Below are 23,410 nucleotides of genomic sequence, written 5' to 3' on the forward strand. Positions count from 1 at the left end.
AACTCAGAAGGCTGCAAAAACATCTTGATTCATTGGCAAACTGACAAACATATGGTGTGTTTTGCAAACCTCTAGGTTTCTGTTCAGAGGAGGAGAACATTAATTGCATACAAATCCTACTGGGAGTTCTGAAACCAGCCATCGTTAACATTGTTAGACATCGTCTCTGGGAAGCTCAGTGCATTTTAAAATCTGAGTGAAAAATTAACAGCTTTTTAGAACTTTTCAGAAGGAAAGTGCTGAAGTGTAATAAACTCAAAAGCAGAACATCAAAGTCTCTGGTGTTCTTCAGTATCTAGTATTGGTACATCAGCAGCTTTGCTTGTTGATGAATAATCTGGTTGGCAAGTTGGTATTTATCAGCACATGGAAACTGGCATAAGAACCTGTTGTTCCATGTTGCCCATGGCCTCCAACCAATTCCACTTTGGCCATTTGATTGCCATACTGCCATCTGAAATCCTATGAATGTCAAGACTTCAGATCTAGATTCCCTGAGTACAGAGCTTAATCAACATTGGCAACGGGCCTTTGATAAAGGAGATTGTGCTGTCATTACTGGTACAACCCAGAAAGCTTCGCCAGCAAATGCTGCAGTGCATCACATGAAAAATACAACACCCTCTCTTTCATCTAGATTGTAACATGGCTGTTCTCTCTGGCTCTACTCTCTGCATTGTTTAAAACTGGGCACCAAACTTATGCCACACAGTCCAGCTGTACCCTGGGACCTACTGTTGCTGTCATTATGGCCATTTTAGTGTTTGCTAGAACCAGAGATACATGAAAAACCATATGATTTAACGATCTAAGAATTTAAGGCCCTTTTGTCCAACATGATAACTCTTCTACTCAGCCTCTTCAGATTTCCTGGGTCACAAGAGCATACTCTAATTGCCTGCTAACCTGATGAAGAAGCCTGCTGTCCAGCTTTTCTGACTAAGGATGGGTATAGATATGGCAACACAGATAGACAGGAAGGGACAAGTTCATACATGTTGATGTGAAGATTTCTGTTTTGACTAGGGGCTGTAGCATCCTCATTCCTGATGATTTACCCAGTGGATTCACTGTACTTGCATTGCAGAGACTGATAGAGCACTCACTAGAGGCAAAAACTTTCAAGAAGGTTATTCTGTTGTGATATGACTTCAAAATCTGGAGTGATGTAATCTATGAGTTCCCTATCTCAAAGGTCTGGCTGAGATGCCCACGTGCTTGTCTTGTAGTCCCAGGGTGCAGAGCAGAAAGCCGCACTGTGTGGGAATTCACTAGGACACACCACAAAAAAATCCCAGGCCATTCTGTGACACAAGGCTGGAAAAGGACCTGTGTGCTTCACCAGGTCATTCCTCCACATCAATGAGTGGCATTTCTTTTCCACTCTGAAATACCTTCAGCAATTCCTCTCTTTCAAAAGAGTTAAATTCTATGCCATTTAGCTACTTGTGCATTGCCCTAACAATTTCCTTGCTGTGGGCTATCACTGTTCTCTTCAAGCCTCGTGTTTCAGTGCCAGTGGTCAAACTCCAGAAGAAAAGCAAATCTCAGTGTAGTTATGTGTGCACCCTCGAGAGCACTGTTCAGCAGAAGTCTTTGAAGCTGAGATTATTGGGTAGATTTCCTTCCTTTCATCTTCCATCTCACTTTCTTTATATGTGTAAAATAGTTTAAAACTGAGCCCCAGTGCACTTATAAAATGCCAGGTCATTGACAATTGTAGTGCTCATTTGCTGTGGTCAATTTAGTACTAATAAGCTGAAACTGTTCTGCAGGGATTCTTCTACATGGAACATAAACTCCTTTTCCCTCACTTAAGAACACTTTCCTATAAAATGATTGCAACCTAATAGTTTTCCTCCCCATTTTAGTAATCAGTCTCAGTCTGTATCAGTGCTATTTCTCCCAGCAGCTTTCCCTATAAGCTCTCTTTCAAGGCATCAAATCAATGATTACATGGTGTGCAGTCTATTGAACAGTCCATCTTGGGAACCCAGCATGTAATACAGTCCCTAATACCTCAGTGCCATAGTAAAAGGAGGATTTATTGCAATAGGCTAAATTCAATGCACAGACTCTTCCTTCCTTTCTTCCTTCCTTCCTTCCTTTCTTCCTTCCTTCCTTCCTTCCTTCCTTCCTTCCTTCCTTCCTTGCTTCCTTTCTTCCTTCCCTCCTTCCTTCCCTCCTTCCTTCCCTCTTTGCTTCCTTCCTTGCTTTCCTTGCTTTCCTCCTTCCTTGCTTCCTTTCTTCCCTTCTTCCTTTGTCTCTCTCCCCCTCCTCCCCCTCCTTCTGTCTTTTTTTCTGTCTTTCTTTTCATCCACATATTTTAAAGCAGGTGGACATCTTCTTGAGTGCCTCTCAAAAATGCTGAGTCTGCACATGGGCTTCCTGACTGTGCAACTGCAATAGCAACAGTGAAAAGGAAGTTTCTCACCCTCCTAAACTCATTACTCACTCAGCTCTGAGGACTGCCATCTGTATATATTAATCGACATTGGTCACTGCATTTCTTTCCCTTTTTCCTTGTCCTCATATCCAGTTGATTTTCTTGAATTCATTCTCCTTTGTCTTTGCTGGCTCTTTTCTGTTTTTGCTATCCCTGTTGTTTTCTGATTCTTCATATTGCAGTAAATCATTCTCCCCTCTACTGTACTCTCAAGCACTTTCAAGAATACTCTCTACACTTATTCCCTTACCTACTTGGGGTTTTACTGAAATTTGTAATAAAATACCTGAAGAGAACTGTAAACAAAACCCAGACACATAATTTAGAGCAACTCATTCCCTACCACTGTAGCACCCTGTTTACACAAGCATTACTCTTCTGAGCAAGTTGCCTGCCTGTACAACTTTGTACATGCTGTTGGTACTGTATGTAATTTCACCAACTGCTGCCCATATCTCCCTAATGATATATTGTGCATTACGTGAAGTCACAGCTCAATGGGTCTAGAGCCTCTGGTTTAGTGGAATTATTATTAATAATCCAGTGAAAAGCTTTCCCGCAATGAAGTTACCTTGTCTGATCTCTATTTTACAGTATAAGTGGAGTCTCTTGTCTACTTATATTCCACGAAGAGAACTATATCATTCCTTGATAAAATGACTCTAGCAATTTTGTTCCCAATAAATTGACTGCGTGACATCATTAACTTCCTGCACGTTCCGTGTGGCCATAAATAACCACCACTTCCACATGGAAAATGGCAGAAGCGCCATTTTTCGACGAGCTAGGCACTATTACAAAATTAAAAGGAAAAAAAAAAAGACTTATTAATTTTACATTAATTAAACCAGTATTTTAACAATAACATCATCATCCCCCTGTTTTCCTCCACAGTAAACAGATTCCCTCATTGTGATAAACTGCCCGGCCTTTGGCCTCATTTCTTATCCACTTGGGAGCTGAATTATTGCTTCATAAAACAGAGGGATGATTATATAATCACTTAATTAAATGTTGTACTCAGTCACTGCTGAGCTATTCCTGAAATGCATTTGGCATCTGGGCTTGCTAGACAAATTTAAACATTGGAAGAGTTATATTTTTCAGATGTGCTTCTTTAAAGATTATTATTTCCAGTGTTCCTTTGTCTGTGTGGTCTGGTTGCTTTCCACGTGTCAAGCTCAATCCTAATCACAAAGGAGATGAAATGCTCTTTGTGTTCCTATCTGACTTGCAGATTGCTGTTGGATTCTTGCTGTTACCATTTTGGAACCGTTTTTCTTGTTTCTGTCTGCAGAGCACTCAGAGGGAAAGAGCCCTCACTCACATATTTGGCAACTCTGTTCTGATTCGGGACTTTACCAAAGACTACTGAATTACTGTTACGAGCTGTGCATTGGGCATGGGAAGGAAAAACCTGGCAATTACCAAAGGCCTTGGTGGATCCTCTCCTGCAGGCAGTGCCTGGAAAGGTGCTGGACTTTTCCCTTAGCAACAACAGAGGTACCAATGCCAGCATGCATTTGTGAAGTATGGTCCTGCTGGTGTAGGTCCCCAGGCTGCAGAGGGCATCACATATCCCTGAGAGGTCCTGCTGCCTCAGAGCCTCACTGTGATAGACTGCATGGGTTTCACCATGGGGACTCATTCAGAGCAAGTAAAATGCTGACTATGAGACTGTGCTTCTAAATTACGTGAACACGTGACAGGCACATTTGGGAGGCCAGAAAAATGAAGATGCTTGCACACAAAACTTCTGATTTTCCTCATTTCATTCATTCTGTCCCAGATCTCCCTGTTCCTAAGAGCAGTGGGAACCAAGCACACTCCAGAAGATCAGAACATTTTTTGTTGGTGGTGGTCCTTTACAAGGTTTCTGTTTCTTCTCTCCTACCAGGAGGGAGAAGCAGCTCAACTTGTAAGTCTTTCCACTGCCCTTTTCCAGCTTTGGTGTTGCCTTATGATCCAGCCTGTGAGTTGAGCTGCAGAAACCAGGAAACCTTACCTCTTTTCATCATCACAGTCTCACTTCAGTGAATGTAACTGCAAGGTCTGACTCAGTTTCCTGCCAGCTCTGATAGGACTCTCATTGTTAATGTCTATGGGAGCAAGATCAGATCAGTGCAAGGAAACAGGGCAGAAAGTGGAGGCTTTCTTCAACATCGATCATTTTGCTGGCATAGAAAGAAAACAAGAATTTTTGCTCTCTCTGTTCCCACTGCTTTTAGGAACAGGGAGACCTTGGACAGAAGAACACTAAAATCATTTATTCTGATATGAAACCCGAACTTCCTCGCACATGCTCATTTTCCTTCACAATAGGCAGGTACAGCAACTGAAACTCAGTGATCTCATTGCTGAATTAGACTCAGTATTCTATTTCTTTACTGAAAGAATTTTTCAGGGTTGCAAGACTGTGGCTGAGAGGATGAACCATCTTTTCATTAACCTGAATCAGTTATGTTTTGGATCAGCGTTGAATATTTTCAAAAATCATTTCCTCTTAATCTTCTTTAATTATTTCCTTAGGATTAACTACTTTCTATTCTGTGTCGCTTTCCTCTGTGGAAAGATCTACGATGAGTAGTGTGTCTTCTATTATGCATTTGCTTGCAATATAAATTGCTTTTCAATCAGATCTTTGCATTTCTAACAGCTTCTGTACTGCAGCAGGTGCTTTCCCTAGTGGTTACTTATGTGGACTCTAATGGCATGTCATCTGTCTATGCAGCCACTTCTCTGCCAAATGTGTAATAGAGGAATTTTCTACTCGCAGAAGCTTTCGACAGATTTGGTTCTTTAAAGTCTGATGTTTTTTATGTATTTTTTCATAGCTCATTTCACTGGGCTTAAGTAAACTAAATAAGGAAGGTTTAAAAAGTCCTTCTGGAAGCCCCATCTCATTTCAAGTTAAATCCCTTGCTTTTCTTCAGTATAACTTCATGAGAGGGTTAGAAACTATTTTTCTTTTGCTTCCTTTTCCTCTCTCTTTATTTTATTTAAATTATTTTGATAGATTGAGTGGAAGGAGATTTAAAAAAAAACAAAACTGATTTTATTTTTTTTTTCCACACAACAAATGTAAAGTAAAACTTTAGTAAAACTCAAGTAAAACTCTGACCTGTGGGTTCTGGAGCCCACGAGTGAAGACAGATTTCCCCTGCCCTGGGTCCCGAGCTTTGCAAGCCTCCGCAGCCCACTCGTTTGGAAAGGGTCCTGGGCTGGATGGTCCTTTAGGATGCTTACTCAATAAAAGCCAGGCACAGGGACTGCCCTCCTCTGAAAGAAAGCAGGAGCAATACTGAGGGCATTGCTATCCAAGGGGAATGAGTGGTGCATCCAGTCATTGATTTAGTTTCATTGATTTTGGTCCTTCAGTTACTTGCTGGTCTTTCAGTTAGTCAAAGTGAGCCAATCATTTTGACAGCACCGAGGTCACTCTGCACTGATTTATTTGTATGATCAGAGGCAATGGGACAACTGCTTCTGATCCTGAAGAGTGCTTCGTAAGACAACAACAACAACAACAACAACAAACACAAACAAGCAAACAAACAACAAACCAAAGATAACCCCAAACCAACAGAAGTTTCTAGGGAGAGTGGATGTAAAGTTGGAGGAAGAACAGAAGTAACAAAATAACAGAACCATGTGTCTATATATTCCCATATAGGAACATATATATTTCCATTATGTTCCCATTTTGTTTGTAGCTGTGCTACTGCGATGCCAGCAATAACTGCAGCCCTCTTTCATCTTTTCATCCTGATGCTGAATCTCCTGTTCTGACAAGTAAAACACTTCTAAAATAGATTTGAGCTCTACAAGGTGGCAAAACAGAAAGAAAATTTTCCAGTTCTTCCTAGCATTAGGAAGCTGCTGCTTTCCCTGTATAGACCACAGAGGTCTGAGGCTGCTCATTCAGATAGGGGTCTGTAGGCTCTGGGCTCTAGCTTTTGCCCAAAGTAGTCTATAATGTGGGGAGAGTATGCATCCATGGGATGCTCTGACCTGCCCGACCACTTGCCTTGTGTGTGGGGAGCGACCCCTGGTCACTGGCTGTACAGCTGTCCAACGCCGAGCATTACAAAGGGCAGGTGGGACTGAGATAAGCCACATGTACATCTGCAGGGAAAGGATGTGGGGGAAAAAAAAAGTCTTAGGGGGCTTAATATGAGCTGCAACTGCACAAATACGGGAGTGACTGGGAAGGGAAAACTGCAGTGTGGGCAAGGCTTGGTTTTGATTATCCTCTTCTGTTGCCAGGCTGATTTCTGCTGGGTTGAATTTCCCACTGCTTGAAATTTATGTTTCCACACCGCATTTTTACTGGACACCGGGGTGTAAGGAACAGGGCTGAGGCTCTCAACAATAAAAATGAGAGATAGATGTAAAGACACTGGCTTTATTTATTCTTTCACCAAAGCCTTAGGCTCTTCTGCTCCAAAGCTGCTTTTTTTTTCTTTTTTTCATACTCATGTATTTCAGAAGTAACTCCACTTTGTCTTAATGAAAGTACATGAATACAGTATGTATCAGAAAAAAAAACTAATTTATCTAGCTCCTTTCTTCTGCTTCACTGTTACCTCTTGGGACAGCAACTTCTATAGGTTTTGAAAGGCTGTAACACAACACAGTACAAGGGAACACTTGTAAAGCAAAGATTCCTCTTGGTTCAGAGGCAAAAATTCAGGACCAGAAGGACCAGCTTTGCATTACCATTTACCTACTTTTACATCTTTACCTCATAATGACTGTTGTTTTTGTTTGTTTTTGTTTGTTTTGTTTTGTTTTGTTTCAAATATGTGGCATCAGCTATAAAAGAAACAAATAGAAACCAGGAAACAAGGAAACAAAACAAAGAATCAAAAACCCCCCAACCAAACAACCCCAACCCCCCAACCCCTCAATACCTTCACCAGAAAACAAAGCAAACAAACAAACAAACAAACAAACAAACAAAAACAATGAAACAAAGCAAAATAAAACCATAGAGATATATAAATCCAGTATACCAGCGGAAGAAAGGCAATTCTAACATACCCCAGGTGGTGGAGCTACTCCATTGCCAGTGAGAGCACAGCTCTGCTTAAGTTTTACCCGATGAGCTCTGCAGAAAAGAATCATCGCCACCAGAGAAAGTCCCCAAATATCTTTGCCATCACACCCCATATCTGCTCTTTCCAGACTGAAGAGCATAAATCAGTGCACATGACTTTCCATGTGTCTTCTCCGGGCAAAAGCTTGGATTCTTCAGTGTATGCTGTCTTTCTTCCAGAAAAAAAAATACAACTTGTCTTTGCTTCTGCTTTTTCCCATAGCTCCTTAATGAGTTATATGCAGGACAAAGTACATTTGGTTCTGCTAATGACAACATCAATACTGCATCAGAACTTTCCTTGATAGCAATTGTAAATATTTTTGTTGCAAAGAGAACGCCATAATTTGGCTTTTCTTTATAATGTACATAAGATCTGTGAAAATGTGTATTTTGAGTTGTAGTTTTAAACACTCCATATTAGAATGTCTTTTAAGGGAAAAATTTTCTCAAAATAATTTAATTTCTGTCTGTAATTCTAGGAAACAAGGAAAAGAAAATGTCAAGTTGGTTACTCTCACTGTGACCTTCCACAGTTTTAGTCTTTCAAAGAGCTCAGCTACTGGTGTCTGCTTCTAAAGGTGCAACAGAAAAAAGAAGGAAAAATGTCTTCTCAGAGAGGGTGGTGAGGCTTTGGACAAGGCTGCCCAGAGGTGATGTGGTCATCATCCCTGGGACTGCTCAAGGATAGATGTGGCACTGAGGGACATGGTCAGTGGGCATGGTGGGGATGGGTTGATGGTTGGACTGGATGATTTTAGTGGTCTTTTCCAACTGTAATTTTGCAGAGGCAAATGCTGTAATTTTACAGAGGCATATGACTGTGAGCTGCAGGCTCTGTTCCCATCATGAGCTAATGGGAGACATTCCTAGTGAACCAAAGAGAGATTAAAAGCTCCAGATGGCACAGGTGGAGGCAGGCCCTCCACGTGGTCCAAAGGTCATGCAGAGCTGGATGCAGGCTGTTTGGTACCATATCACATCCCAGAAGACCTGTGAGATATCACATCACTGCAGCTCTTCTCTGGGGCAGAAAACTCTGGGGTACCTGCCTACCTCCTTGTTAGCTATTACTAGGATTTATACTGTCATCTGGGGAATTAGCTCAGATGGCTCTGGGGATTGGATATGGGACGTTATCTTTTCATCTTCAAGTCACCTCACAGCTGCTGGATGGGACTACAGTGTGTGTGACATGGTCTAAGGAGGAGGCACAGTCCCATACTACATGCCCGTGTACATACCCATGAACCTCTGTGCAATTAGTACTAATTGACCCTCCCTTTGGAAACCACTGTTGAGCAGCCTAAGTGGCCACATACACAGACCTGAATTGCTGTACATCTCTCTTAATAAAACTTGGGTATTTGGCTTGAAAAATCCATTTTGGAGCCTTGGTTTGAAAAGGTTAAGCACGCCCTGCAGCCAATTTCATGCCTTCCGTAAGTGTCAACATTTGGCTGGTCAAATAATTGGGCAAAAAAAGACTGGATAATTTCCAGTGAGTTTATAGGACAGATGCTCTGAAAGCCTTCTACCTCCCCCATCAGGCTGCCCTGCCATCTATATAAAAACAAGTAGATATAAGTGCTAATTAAAAAAATAACATCAAAGAAACAAGATAAAACAAGCTCCATCCTCTTATACTAGATATCTGGACTGCAATATAGAACCTTAAAAATACCATTCCTTGAAGTGTCATCTCTGTACTTATTGAGACATTTTGCCCAGCTTGGATTCCCAAGGCTTCCCATTCCATAAAAACACTTTTTTTTTCAAAGGCATCTGAATAAGGTGGTTCAGCATTCTGAAAAAAATGCTATTCTCTTTCACAGTTAATTTTGTGAATATTTTGTGGTTGCTGAAGGTAAGGAGAAAACAGACCTTGAAATTCACTATTGAAGCACAACAGGCACCCCACTCTGCTCTCTCACCTCAGTACATCGCATCAGGTAAATTATTTTGGGCATCATTTTGTTGATCAGCCTCACCTGGCACTCACCTGCAGCCTGAGCAAATGCCCCCTACTGTCCATGAGATTCAGAAAAGTCTTCCATGGAGGCTATGGTGTGACCTGGCCCTGACTTCCCTTTGAGAGAGGCAAAATGGACCTCACTCCTTGGAGTGAACCAGGCTGGATTCGATAGCGCCTGGGCTCAAACTACTGCATCTTTCATTGTGTTTACTCTGTTGCCAGTCAGGAACTCCAGAGTCCTGTGGTTTATCTGCAACTCCTTCAGCTCCTGACAGCATGCCTTGGGCAGATCACTTCAGTTCACAGCGCCTTTAATCCCTCTCCTTTTTCACACCAAGCTCAGGCAAAGCAGCTGATGGCCTTTTGCTCTGAGGGCTTGTTCCATACACTGTATTACTGAAGTGCCTGACAGATCTGTATGCTGCTATCACAGAGTTCTGGCTACTGTTTTATGTACACTTATTTATATATATTTATTACTATTTCATTTAATGTTTGTTCAGCTTCTGTTACATTTCTTTTCAAAGCAAATTGAAATATATTTGAAATTATTACCATTAGTACCCGTGACCAAGAAGGCAGTGTTACATACTGACATAGTTATGAAATTTCCTCTGTTCATATGAGGTGAAGGTTAATTTTAGACTGCAGGAAAAGTACCAGAGCCATTAAAACAGTATGGAAGAATGTTACCAGATGAAAAATTGTAAATTTAAACCATGATTTCAGTCATGTCTTTCTGGACTACTTTGATACTAATTTTTTTTTTTCTTGCCTGCAAGCCTGCCAGAGGTTTTCACAGCAATCACGCTCATTTCCAAGGAAGTCATTCTTTCTTAGCTTAGCAATAAGTGCTGTTTCTCAAGGTTTCTGAAGATATTGTGCATAAGGAAAATAGAGCTGATCCTATAGAAAAAAAAACATTCATTTTGTTCTTTTTAAAATAGTGGTATAAATGCTGATAAGCCATCATATTATCATGTTGGTACGAACACAATGTGCTGTGTTGTTTTGACACTTCTGGATGTGTTTCTTCATTCCCTCTGAGCTTTGTTATGTCACTGTCAAAATAGCTGCTGGTAGCAAATTTTATGACTTTATGGCAAAGGCTGCGGTGCCACGGAGATGAACAAAGGATGGATCAAATCAAAGACAATCCATCTTCCCTCCTCAGGACTGCACTCGCCCTTCCTTCTCTCCTTGGCAAACTCTGAGGCTCTGCGGCAGAGCATTGCACTGCTGCAGGAACCATAGCCACACTAGTGCTGAGCTGGATGCCTTTATACGCTGTTCATCCTTGTGAGGATACTCTTGATGCAGCTGTGATTCACTGGATCTAATTTAGCAGGGTCAGTGTACAGGAAATTGTGATAAATAAAGCTAGCTTTATGCTTGATGTTTTATCTTTTTTTTTGAGAGATCTCCCACTGATTTAAAAAGGATGGGTGGATGTTCATTGTTTTTTGAAACCAGGTTGCAGACTCATCTGCATGCATTTCCTAGTCACAGAGACCAAACAATATGATTTTTTTTTATCACTCCTGCATAAATGATCATCAACCCACATTTTCCTGCAATATTTAGGATTTCTTTTAAGCGATACCCACTGCACTGATTCAGGACAGACCCCAGGTACTTTTCCCAAGCAAGACAGACTCCCATAGTCTCCCCTTGGAACAGCAGCAGTGCTGTAGCCTCCTAAAAGTAGTTGTGCCTTTCCTTAAGCTGGCATGCAGGTTAAGAGGATTGTCACCTTTCCCAGCTGCTTTAGCCTATCATAGGGGACAGAGCATGCCTTCTGGGATAAGGCATAAGGAAAAGCAAAAGATAGATATAACTGAGAGGTAAGCCATGCAAACATATCTTCTGTCGTGAGCTGTATAGTGGAATACTGTGCATGCTGTTTCATTGTTGTGTTTGTCTTCTTGAGTTGGAAGTACTTAAATACAGAGATATAGAAAAGCTGGAAGTGTTGGCCAAGGACATTCATGCAAATGCTCAGCTGGTGGAAAGTGCTTCAGACCAGTCAGCAAAAAGTCCTTGTGTCCTGCAAGGCTTTTCTGCCTCTCCTCAATTTACATGTATCAACAAACAGCCTATGCATGAAAGCAAACCAAGTATATCTGGGGGATAATGATAGTCACATTAGCCATCATCAGCGAATGTGTGCATTTGTGAGCAGCTAACCAAAACCTTAATGCCTCCTAATGCCTGGGTACTTGCCTAGACTGCAGCAAGTCCCATCCTACAAAAGGCAGCTCAGCAAAGCAGGAAGGACTCTACTTCCCTCCATTTTTCAGCCCACGACAGATTTACATTGTGGAGTTATCTAGTTCCTTTTCTCTCCTTTCTCCTCACTCTGCTCTGCCAAAATGCAATTAGGCAAAGATTCTGCAGGCAGAAGCCGCTACTTGCCAGAGGACACATTTGAGGAGACAGCATATATTGAGGCTGCTTCAGGAGTGAAGGCTCTAACAAGGATTTAAAGGGCAACATGTTGCATTAACAAAGGTTAGGTGGTTTGCATCTGTCCTTTTGCATGTGCTCAGCTATTCCCAGGGTTGCTTGAGCTTCGGCAGTTGTTGCCTGCATTATTTTATCAAATGAAATTTGTTTGTGAGGAGGAAGGCGAGGATTTTGGTGCAGCAGTGGCTCTGGTGCCCATGCTCAGGCTGGTGGGAGCGGTGCAGGCAGCAGCTGTGAGTGCTGAGTGGAGCTGGGTGCTCCCGTCCTCGAGGTCACCTGCATGGTAATGGATGGAAAAAAAACAGCTGTCACGGCATGGGCAGGATGTAGTGAACTCCAAGAGGCATTATGGAGTGTCTGTGGTTTTCAGTAACTGTACCTTCAGTAGTTACTGAGTCCTGAGTAAAATATCAGGAAGATCAAAGACAAGGCTGCATCTCAAATGATGCTGAGAATATCCTGAGCACACAAAATGCACTGATTTCATTTCTGGAGTGCCAAAGAAGTGCTCGCAGGCTCACGTTATAACAGTGTTTGGTCAGTTGAAAATGTAGGTAGACAAATGACAAACAAAAAAATCACACATTGGAACTAGCTGTTCATTTCCTCACATGGAGCACTGATTCTGTACATGAGGAAGGAAAATCTAATGTGCATCCAGGTCTCAAAGGCAGTAGGCTTTGCAACAGCAGTGGCTGTGAAGGTCGGCTCCAGTACAGACCAGATATTGCTCTGGGCAGGGAGAAGGGATGGAGTGTACTAGAGTGTAGTATTGTTGGATCCTCTTAAAAATCACATTCACTTTGGTTTGGACTATGGTGGAAAAAGTATACCAAAGAAAATCTGAACTAATACTCTAGAAGTGTGAAAAGAAATTAAGACCTGACCTATTTAACTCACAGACATTTTTGTGGTGTTATATGATCTGGTGCAAATGTCTTAAACATTTTTAATATTAAGATTTATACAAACAATAAAACAATATATGCAGTTACTTTGTCAAGGCTGTAAGTTCACAATGAATAGAAAATCTTTATTTTCAGTGTACAGGTCAATTGCTGGCTGCCTGCATGCAGGTAGAAAATATGTTATTGCTAGTTGTTCAGTTAAAATCTAAGAAATGTGAAGAATTTATTGGAATCACCTTTCTACTGCTGGTGGCATCTCTAGTCCCTTGACTTTTTGACCTATTTAGCACTCAACTTTTATCCATCCCGATCTGCACTCCTCACATGCCAATTTTTAGAGTATCTGCAAATACAGATCGGATAGATTGAATTTCTCTTCTGTAGTATCCAATTGAAGAATACTGTAGGAAGCAGAGGAATGGCCATTGTTTTTATAGGGAACTAAATCTTTTGCAATTTAAGGTAAAGCTCATGTGAGAGGGAAATTTTGCAACCTTAGATGTACAAAAGCACTTATAGCTACAGACTGTAAACATCTAAGTCTTTTTCTGAAGAGCCATTTTAGATCTGGGTCCTCAAAAATATTTAGGCCACCAAAACATTTTGAGAATGTGGAACCTTTCTGGAGGCAAATGGGTTGCCCACAGGGGAAAATGCTATTTAATAAACAGGTGCAATTATCTACTTACTTGTGGGTTAGCCTTCATCCTTTAGCAAGCTGCCAGATCCTTGCCAAATGAAGGTGATTTAACATGTACCTAGAAAACATAAATTTTGGCTACTTATTCCTCCCTTCAGCATAGCTCTGCCCAAGCTGACTTACCTTGGAAACTGTAGGAACAAAGTGCCACATGCCGTTTGTACAGTGGTGTCATATGCACAGTGACTTGATATGAAACTTCTCACAACTTTTCTGCTTTAGGCCGGTTCTCTGTCTGTTAACATTCCTTGCAAATTCACTTGCCTGGAAAATCAGTGGAGCTATGTGAGATGAAGTTTTGCTTCTGCTGTAACACTGGAATAGTCTAATGGTTGTATCGCAGGACATTAGACAAATAACTATATGAGAGTGCCTCTGTGGAGGTAAGCAGAAAGAGAATTGTATAAATCAGAAATAAAAGTAGATAGAAAGAGCATCTGAGCTCCCCCAATTCCCACCACAGTTCTGAATTAACATTTTCCCCTACAAGTGCTTTAGAGCTGAAGTGGATCTGTAAAGATGGGGCATGAGTTTCAGTTAATATCCATTCCCTCATGAGCAGAGGTCTCTTTGCAGAACTTTTTCATCAGTAATAGTGTGGGCAGAGTCAAGAGCAGATCAGAGCATGGGAGACTCTTTCAGAGATGTCTCTGCATTTGGACTCCTCACCATCCTCATGAGAGCATATTCTGCTCTCAGTCCCTTCAGTAGGGATCTACAGAACTTATTTGGAAATTAAGGCAACATCTATGATTTACATCTCCAAATCAGACCAGGTTGTGGTCCATACACACTCTGTTACCAACATCTTCCTTTGAATTGCTAAAAGAGAGGCATCCTACTCTGATTCCAATGTTAATCCTTCACTAGTTTTTTCACTAGTCTGTATGACTTCAGTGACAGCAAAAGTCAGTGACAGTATTTGGTCAGAGCCTTGACATTGCCCCAGAGCTGCACAATTCTGTTGAGCAGCAGAGCATTACTGCCTAGCTAGCCAGAGAGTGCCTGACTGCTCTAAAAGTGGGGAGTGGCACTCAGTCCAGCTGCTGTTGACTCAGGAACCAGAGAAACAACTTCTGCTTTGGTAATTCAGCCTAGCACCCCTACATGCTCATCTCCTCTATGCAAGGCAAGGCTTCTTCTTCAGTGAAGAATCAGAGGATCTGACAAATTAGTCCAAATTAGTCCCTCAAGTCAAAGCAAAACTCACATTCTTGTGAAAATCAAGTGCTAAATCTGCTTTCTCCCAGCCCTGGTCAGGCAGCCTTAGCCCAGGACAGTTGATGTGTTCCCATCACATAACAGATCCGTACCTTCTTTTTCACTCTGCTCTGTGCCCATCCTGTTTATCTCTTCTGAACTGCATATTGTTTCCACTTTAACAGCTCCTGCCAGCTGTTTTCTTTTGGTACCTTTTATTGCAGATAGAATTTCAAGGGCTTCCAGGGGGAAGTTGCTGAAAGCACTGCAGCTCTCGGACTCACTTCAAAGTAACTTTCATCATTTTTCATGCACTGTTTTTAGGAGTCCTCTTCTGTTCTTTCCCCAAAACAGATTCTCTCAAAGATCACACTGGGAGATAGCACTATTTATGGCACTTCAGCAGGAGACATCATGTTTTTTGTCTGATTCGGACATATCCACTGTCCTGTAAAGGTTAACAACAGAGAGGTTTCCTCCCCCTCTCACTTGTATTTATTGTTGGTAGGATTTTTTTCCAGAGGAATGGATAGGAGCGAAGGTTACTGCTGGAATTTAGCCACCAGAAGCCTGAGGGTGAACTTTAATTTAGTCGAACCTCCCATCATTAAAGAGATTGCAGCTTCTGCACTGGACCGGACAGACCTATCTGTGGGAGGCCCTGGCTTCACACCAGTGCTAATTGTGGCTGAATTATTCTTACAAGCTGTGAGGTTTTGCTGCTGAACTTAGAGGAGAGATAACCCATCAGTTTCACAATTATCTCTGGCTGGAGAGCAGGAGGGAAAAGAAAATTTCTGCCTTATCCATGGAGAGCAGTCCACTGTCCTCATCGTGCTGATTTTGCCCAGGGCAGGCCTCTTGCCCTGAGCAGCTGAAAGATGTGATCTGAAGTGGGGCGGGTGGAAAGAGAACAATGTCTTGAAAATGAAGGGTTGAGTGGCTATGTTGGGTAGGAGAGGCTAGATCCAGCTGTGACATAAAGGGCTGTGACCCCATGATTTTGGTGCAGATACGCATCTCCAATTGGGATGCTTTCAGGAAGACCGAATATGAGAGCGGGATTGGAAGAGCTGCTTGTGGCACCATGTACTGTTACGTTAATCTTCTTGAGCAGCCTAGCGTGATTTGAGACACTCAAAAACCAACAAATGAACAAAACCACAATAAATAGCAAAAACATTATATATAGATCTGTGTATTTAAATCTTTCTGCTTGATAGATGTTCAAAATCCACCTGGACAAGACCCTGACTTTGAGCAGGAGGTTGGACTAGGTGGTCTTCAACAGTGATCGGTTTTCTATCTGATCTTTAAGCCACTGATACTCCAGTAATACAAAAGAGACTAGACCTGGCTTGGTAGGCTTGTGAGAGTTGTCACCATATTACCATCTGCACAGGACAGAAAGTGACAACAGTAGGGAACAGTGAAATAGTGAACAGCAAACAGTGCGGAGCTCTCCCTTCCAGTTTTACACCCAGATCTGAATAAGGAGTCATTGGCCTATCTCTCAGTCCTTGCGTCTTGATTCTTAAATAAATAAATAAGTGGAAAGCGACCTCCATTTGTCCCTGCTTCTCCACTATTCAAAGAAATGAGCTTAACAATTACAGAACATCTTGGATGTTATAGCTACCAAATGTTCCTGAATGATATTGCCCGCACACCTAGGTGGAAGACTGCCAAACACATCATATGTTTTATGTGGTATGTTTTTTTCTTTTAGCATGTAAGACTGAAGGTCATATTCAAGTTAGTTGCTGGACTTGTGCCTTTGGGATACTTTCTCTAGGTTATGTGAAAAACAAAAACAAACCTTTTCCTGAATTACAGCTGCAAAGAGAGGGATAGAAACTTTGAGCTGAGTTTGAGATGGTCTCCAAGCTGTTTGCTAGCATGGGAAGGTGGTGTTGTGATAGGATAAAGGAGAGGAATACGAAAGGAAGTCCAGCCTTCTCCGTGGGTTTGGAGCTTCTGCACTGCATTTAAAGCCTGATACAGAGTTATTGTGCGCCTCCTGGTAGTCGCTTTCTGGAGTATCTATTATACTATTGGGAATACAATTTTACAGCCTGCTTTGTAAAATACATAAAAGTTTTCAAATCTAAGTGTCAAACTGCACAGAGTTTTTTTATGATAATTAATAAGATGATGAAATCTGCATTATTCTGTATTTTTCCTCTTAATATAAACTCAGAGCAACCCACATTTTACTATTTGCCAGTCTGAAACAATCTGCTTCAGAAGAACCTGTGGCAGAAAAAAAAACACATTTTCTTGCTATATAATCTCCACATACACTATAGGATGCAGATTACTGCAACACTCTTCTTGCATAAATAAACAGTTGTGGGCAAAATATTTCACAAATGTTGATGAAATTCTTAGAAACTATAAGCACATATTACGAATAATGGAGGCTTCTCCCAAGGGAAGGCAACAGAAGTATCATACTGGCAAATCTATCACATCATTGGACTATGACAATTCTAAGACATTTTCTGGGATACACTAGTATATTAAAACAGGAAGCCTATGGCAATTGTAGAGACTCCAAGAGCTTGTAGCCTAAGGCTTACTGTGATTGCAAGGAAAAATGATCTTGTCTTCAATTTCTCAAGATACAAACCAAATGCTTTACAAATTGGTCACATTCCATTTAGCTCATATTAATCTACATCATGTTGCCTGGGGCATCAAAAACAGATTTTTGTTATATTTTTCTTTTTTCCTTTTAGACTAGATCTCTTTTTTTGTTGTTGTTGTGAAATATGCTGAAAGCTGTACAAGAGACAGTCCCAAACGTGCTCCTCATTACCAGTATACTCTGTACAGTAATGTCTATGCAATTGTACTAGTATGTTTTGCTTCAAGTTCATGTAAATCAGGCTTCTAACTTAGATCGTTTCAACTGTATTAGCACTGTAAGAGCTTTGGTCAGTACAAGAAATGATATTGGACAGGCCAGCATTGCTTTTTCTGACTCAGAAGATATAGAGATCCCTTAAATTTAACAACAAGCTCATTAACTGCCATGTGTAGAGACAGTTTATCATGAATTTCCAGCAATCCTAATGTAGATCATGCAACATGCAGTTATTCAGCCTCTAAAGAGCAATCTTTTGGACTGGAAGGTAAGCACTTTTTCTCTAAATAGCTTCCCTGTGAAGCACTGTGAAGCATTCACTGAAAGTTGAATTAAATATTTCAGACTAATAAGAAAGTTTTTAAATCATTTTAGGATTAAACTGCCATATTTTGTATGCTTGCAGGAAAAAAAATCATGCTCTACTTCATGCCAGGGATAATAGAGAGATCCTCCTAAGCTTGCCTTTTGGACAGTAAATACCTGACACAATGAGCTTACCTCCTGTACTGAGGAAAGCATTTCTTCTTGCTGTACCAGCTGGGATTTCTCTCTGGTGCAATCAGAGCAGCAAGACCTCCCTGTCAGAGGCCCTCCTCCCAAGCCTGGGCAAGTCAAAGATAGTCCTGGTACTCTCCTTTCTTACCAACCCTTCCCAAACCTCTTCAACTCGATGATACTCAATCAGGTTTCTTGATTGCATAGAAAATGACTTCTGGTGGAGGAGTGGAGTGCAGTTAGGGCTCACCAGCATGGGAGCACCTCTGCTGATGGTCAAACATCCCCTTTGGAGGATCCCAGGAGGCTTCAGGGAACACGAGTGGCTTTCCTAAGGTCCTATGAAACACATTCATCTGGATAACCCCTTAGAGATGGATAGGCTCTGATGTGGCCTTTAAGGTGAGTGCTGAAGTGCCCTCAGGCTTTTCACATGACCAACAACCCCATTTGTCCCTCTGGAGAGCTTGGTGGCTTACATCTGGCTCAGCATGGAGGGAAGCAGGGAGGTGTGTGAGGACCCAGTGCTCCTGGGGCAGCCCAGGAGGGGCAGACATACCCCCTGATTTCGTGAGCATTATTATATTTTTTCCATAATGCATCCTGAGACAAAAATTGACCAAAGGACTTGCCAAGCGGTAGCTGAAATCACGTATGGAGTCAGCACACCTTCACCCCCTTTTACAAGCCCTATCCTGACTGAATCCCCAGCCATCTCCCTGAACACTGGATGGAACAGGAGGGAAGAACCAGGCTTGTCCTGTGCGTGCTCAGCCCCCCAGTGTGACAAGACATATTTGCCTTAAACCCAAGCAAAGCTTTCACCTGCTCACTGCTTCTTGATAAAACCGCACGTGAAACAGTCATCACCACAGATATGAACAGATGCAGATAGGAAAATGGAAACATTATGCGCCTCCCAGAGCAGTGCTCCTGTCGCTGCCCGTGTCACATCTGTGTTTTTGAAGGGAAATGTCATAACATCGCTAATCAATAAGAAGAGTGACAGGACCATTTGTCACAAGCCATCCAGCACTGCAGCTGTTGTAGCCATCCTCTCCCTTGGCTGTTCAATGGGGAGCTGAGGAAAGGTCTGCTTGGTAACACCACATGGGCTGTGCAGCCACTGGGCCAAGCGAGTGGGCAGAAGGCCTGGCAGGAAGTATAGAGTTTCCAACAATGGGATGTAAAAGACACCAGACACCAGGCACAGGAGAGGGGGTGCTGGGTGTCGGAGGAGCCTGTTGACCTTTAATCCTCAGACCGCTGTTGCATATGCATCACGTTTGAACTGCAGATGTTCCTCGCTGCTCTGCCGGTCAGGGCAACGAGCTGCTGATCTTGTGATGGAGGAGGCAGGGCCCGGGGGGAAGTTAATGAAGACTTTAAGCTGTGGGTTGCAATTAAAACGCCCTGGCGGTGTGAGCATGGGGGGGTCTCTCGGCCGCTGCAGCTGCTCTGCCAGCAGTAATGGCTGAGGGTAATGGCCTCCACAATGAGTGCAGTCATGCATGCCGGGGGGCTGCTGGCAGAGGTGACAAAACTGAACTGCCCTTTCCCACCCATCAAAATAATTCTTAAATTAGGAAATTTATCTTAATCTTATGTTGTATCTGTAGGTTGCGCTGCCACAGATAATGCTTCACCACTTTCCTCTAGACAGTAAATCGAAAAAGAATAAATATCATTGGGTCCAGGCAGAGGGAAATACACCTTTTGCAAACCACAGCATGCTATCTCATAGGCAGAATTTGTGCATTGAAATGATCCTTGAAAGCAAAGAAAGCTGCCTACAGCAAACAGAGATTTACTTCTCTGTACTCTATAGCAGCCAATTAAAATAGAATCCACAAATCACTTACAATATCTGTACTCAACTGCCAGAATGCCTACAGGCTTATAATGATATAGACTCAAGCTCAGAATCCTGAGTTATCTCCATCAAGATACAAAAATAATATTGATCCCTCAGTGGTTCTTGAGTTCAACAGCAAATGCTCGTTTTGTTTGTTAACTAACAGTAAGGACCAGAGTCCATGCTCAGTGCCCCCTTAGCAGCAGTTGATGCCATCTGGAAGTCATGTCCTAAGGTTCAGGTTCAGATCTTGTTGCTCAAGCTGAGCAAGTTACAGCTAATTCTCTTTTTTTGCAACAAAGTTTCTTCTCAGTGAGAAGTGCCCTTTTTCTCTTACTCACTGTGCTTTGAAAAAATAAATTGTCAGCTCTGGCAGTATTTTGTTTCCAGAACTTCTTGTCCCAAAACAAAGCATTCCCAAAAGGTTGAAGTAGCCCATGTGAACATTTCTGGAATGGAATATTTTCAGTTTTCATTTGGAAATAATTTTTCCCACATGCAATTCATTGTCGCTATTCTCACACAAAAGCACATCAACACGTTTTCAAAAGACAAACTTGGACCAGAATGCTCTGATTTCATAACAGCAGAAAGTTTTGATTGACCCCAAATAACATTTTATCAGACCTCCATTTCACACAGAATTTCACTTGCAAACAAATGTTTTCATTTTGTTCAGAAATTGGGAAAAAACTTTTGCCTCATGGAGAGGTTTGGCTTGTCTTGATCTTACCAAGTTCACCCCACATCTGATTCTCCACTCTGATGCCCCAGCTCAGGGCAAGGCTCTGGCACTGCCTATCTCAACAGCCATCATCTCATTGCACAAGCTTACCCTTGCAAAACCACGTGTTGGTCTGCTGGACCTCACAGCCACCACAAAGGGCAAATTTATTAACGTTGGGAGGTCTGATGAGAATGCATAAAGTACCACACAAATTGTCAGGCTTGGATAGTTTGTCAAATTATTTGTCACTTCTCATCTTTTTAAACATCTTCAGGTCTGCAGGCATTTGAATTCTGGTCTGGTGGACCAAGAAGTGGTCATATTATAAGAAAGGAAATTCTGAAAAAAAGAAGTAGGTCAGAAAGGTTGAATTCATTTTAAGGAGTGATATAGCTTCCATAACAATATATCTATATCCTGCAGTATACAGTCCAGACTCCCATAATGCTCTTGTATCTCTTTTTCTTTCTGTGGTTCCAGTTCACTGAAGAATTTGAGCACGTGCTTGGATTGACAGGGCAAATGGTGTTATTGTGAGCATTTATTGTAAACCTATTATTTATCTGTTAGGATTCTATTCTTTTTTAACAGAATACTAGTGACTATAAAGTTTAATTGACCTTTTCACCAATAAATACATCACTGCTGGTTTCTATGGGGATTCTGCTTTTATCTGACAATGAAAATCTGAAGGAAATCTCTTTACTACACCCCTTCCTCTTCCTTTCCTCATCTCCTTGACCTCTCCTCATGAAACAGGATCCTGGAAGGAAAATACATGCAGAGGTGAAATGAATGCCTCTATATCTGTGTAAATCAAGGAATACATCAGTTAAAGAAATGGGGTTACGTTGTTTTAAATTGGCCATATGGTAAATTCTACCTCCCAAAGTCCTGACATGAGTGGAACTGGGATTTTATTCTGGGGCTTGGTCCCCATCTCATTTACACTGGGCTTTGATGGCATGCTCCTGCTTCAAGCTATTAGAGAAGGCAGCAGGATCAGGATGAATATATTTGAAACTGAGAAATGTAAACCAAAAACCATCAGTCATGGAAACATTTGATGGTAAAAAGAGTATGCTTTGCAGATTTACATTTTTTTACAAGGAATACATGATTAAAGACACTGGAGCCCAGAAGAGTATTAGTGAGAGTTTTGAAGGGCCAGCCAGCTGCATTAACCAGAACGGGCTGATGTGGCTCAAGACTGTTCTTGAATGGCATGCTTCCTCTCAGCTTGCTTGTCTCCCTGATTTAAGACTATCACCTGGCATACTTTCATTTCCCCTCCAAACCCTTCAAGCCAAAACCATTAAAGAGCAGAAAGAGAAAACTTGGTTTGAATATCTGAACCTTTCTGTTTAGTTAGTTCTGGAGGTAAGTCCAGAGGGAGAGAGGGAGTCCAGAAAATGGGAGGGAGTACTGAATCTGCCAGAGGGGAGAAAGGCACTACAGAGGGACCTGGATAGACTGGATCAATGGGCCAAGGTAAACTGTATGAGTTTCAATAGGGCCAAGCGTCAGGTCCTGCATTTCGGTCACAACAGCTTCAGGCAACCCTACAGGTTTGGGGAGGAGTGGCTGGAAAGCTGCCTGATGGAGAGAGATCTTGGTGTACTGATGGACAGTTGGTTGAATATGAGCCAGCAGTGTGCCCAGGTGGTCCAGAAGGCAATGGCATCCTGGCTTGTATCAGGAATGGTGTGGTGAGCAGGACTAGGGAAGTCATCCTGCCCCTGTGCTCAGCATTGGTGAGGCCTCACCTCAAATACTATGTTCAGTTTTGGGCACCTCAGTACAGAAAGGACACTGAGGTGGTGGAGCAGGTCCAAAGAAAGGCAACAAGGCTTGTGAAAGGCTTGGAGAATATGGCCTATGAGGAGAGACTGAAGGAACTGGGGCTGTTCAGTCTGGGGAAGAGGAGGCTGAGGGGAAACCTTATTGCTCTCTTCTAGTACCTGAAAGACGATTACAGTGAGAGCGGGTTTGGTCTCTTCTCACTGGTGACAGGATGAGGAGAAATGGCCTTAAGTTGCATAGGGTAAGTCTGGATATCAGGAAACACTTCTTTACAGAACGGGTTGTTCAGCACTGGAATAGGCTCCCCAGGCAGGGGGTTGAGTCACCATTCCTGGATGTGTTTTAATAACCGTTTGGATGTGGTGCTCAGGGACACAATTAATGGCAGGATGTTAGAGTTAGGGTAGTATGGTTAGGTTCTGGTTGGACTCAATGATCTTTAAGATCTTTTCCAACTTGAGCAATTCTATGATTCTATGATAAGTCCATCCAACCAGAGAAAAACAAGCCTCCTTTTCAAATCCAAGAGTTCATTAAGGAAATAGTTATAAGAATCTACAGCTAAGACAATATATTTCCACTATATTTATTTATTTATTTAAACCTCACTTAACTAGGCATCTCTAAGGTTTTCTAAGGATTTGTGCCTAGGAAAGGACTTTATTAGGGTGGTTGAGTAGGTAGAAGAAGTAAGCAAAAGTCTCTGTCATGCCACCATTAAATCATATGCCCTTCTGGATAGAATTCAATAATTTTGCACTGCCATGCATCTGGTGCTGTTCTGATTGCTTGAGAAGTAGTAAACTATCATATATATCATGTATGCAGATCAAAGACACAAGTAGCATGAGAAAAGCCAAATTGG

The sequence above is a fragment of the Meleagris gallopavo genome, chromosome 6, assembly GCF_000146605.3.
Source record: "Meleagris gallopavo isolate NT-WF06-2002-E0010 breed Aviagen turkey brand Nicholas breeding stock chromosome 6, Turkey_5.1, whole genome shotgun sequence".
NCBI lineage: Eukaryota > Metazoa > Chordata > Aves > Galliformes > Phasianidae > Meleagris > Meleagris gallopavo.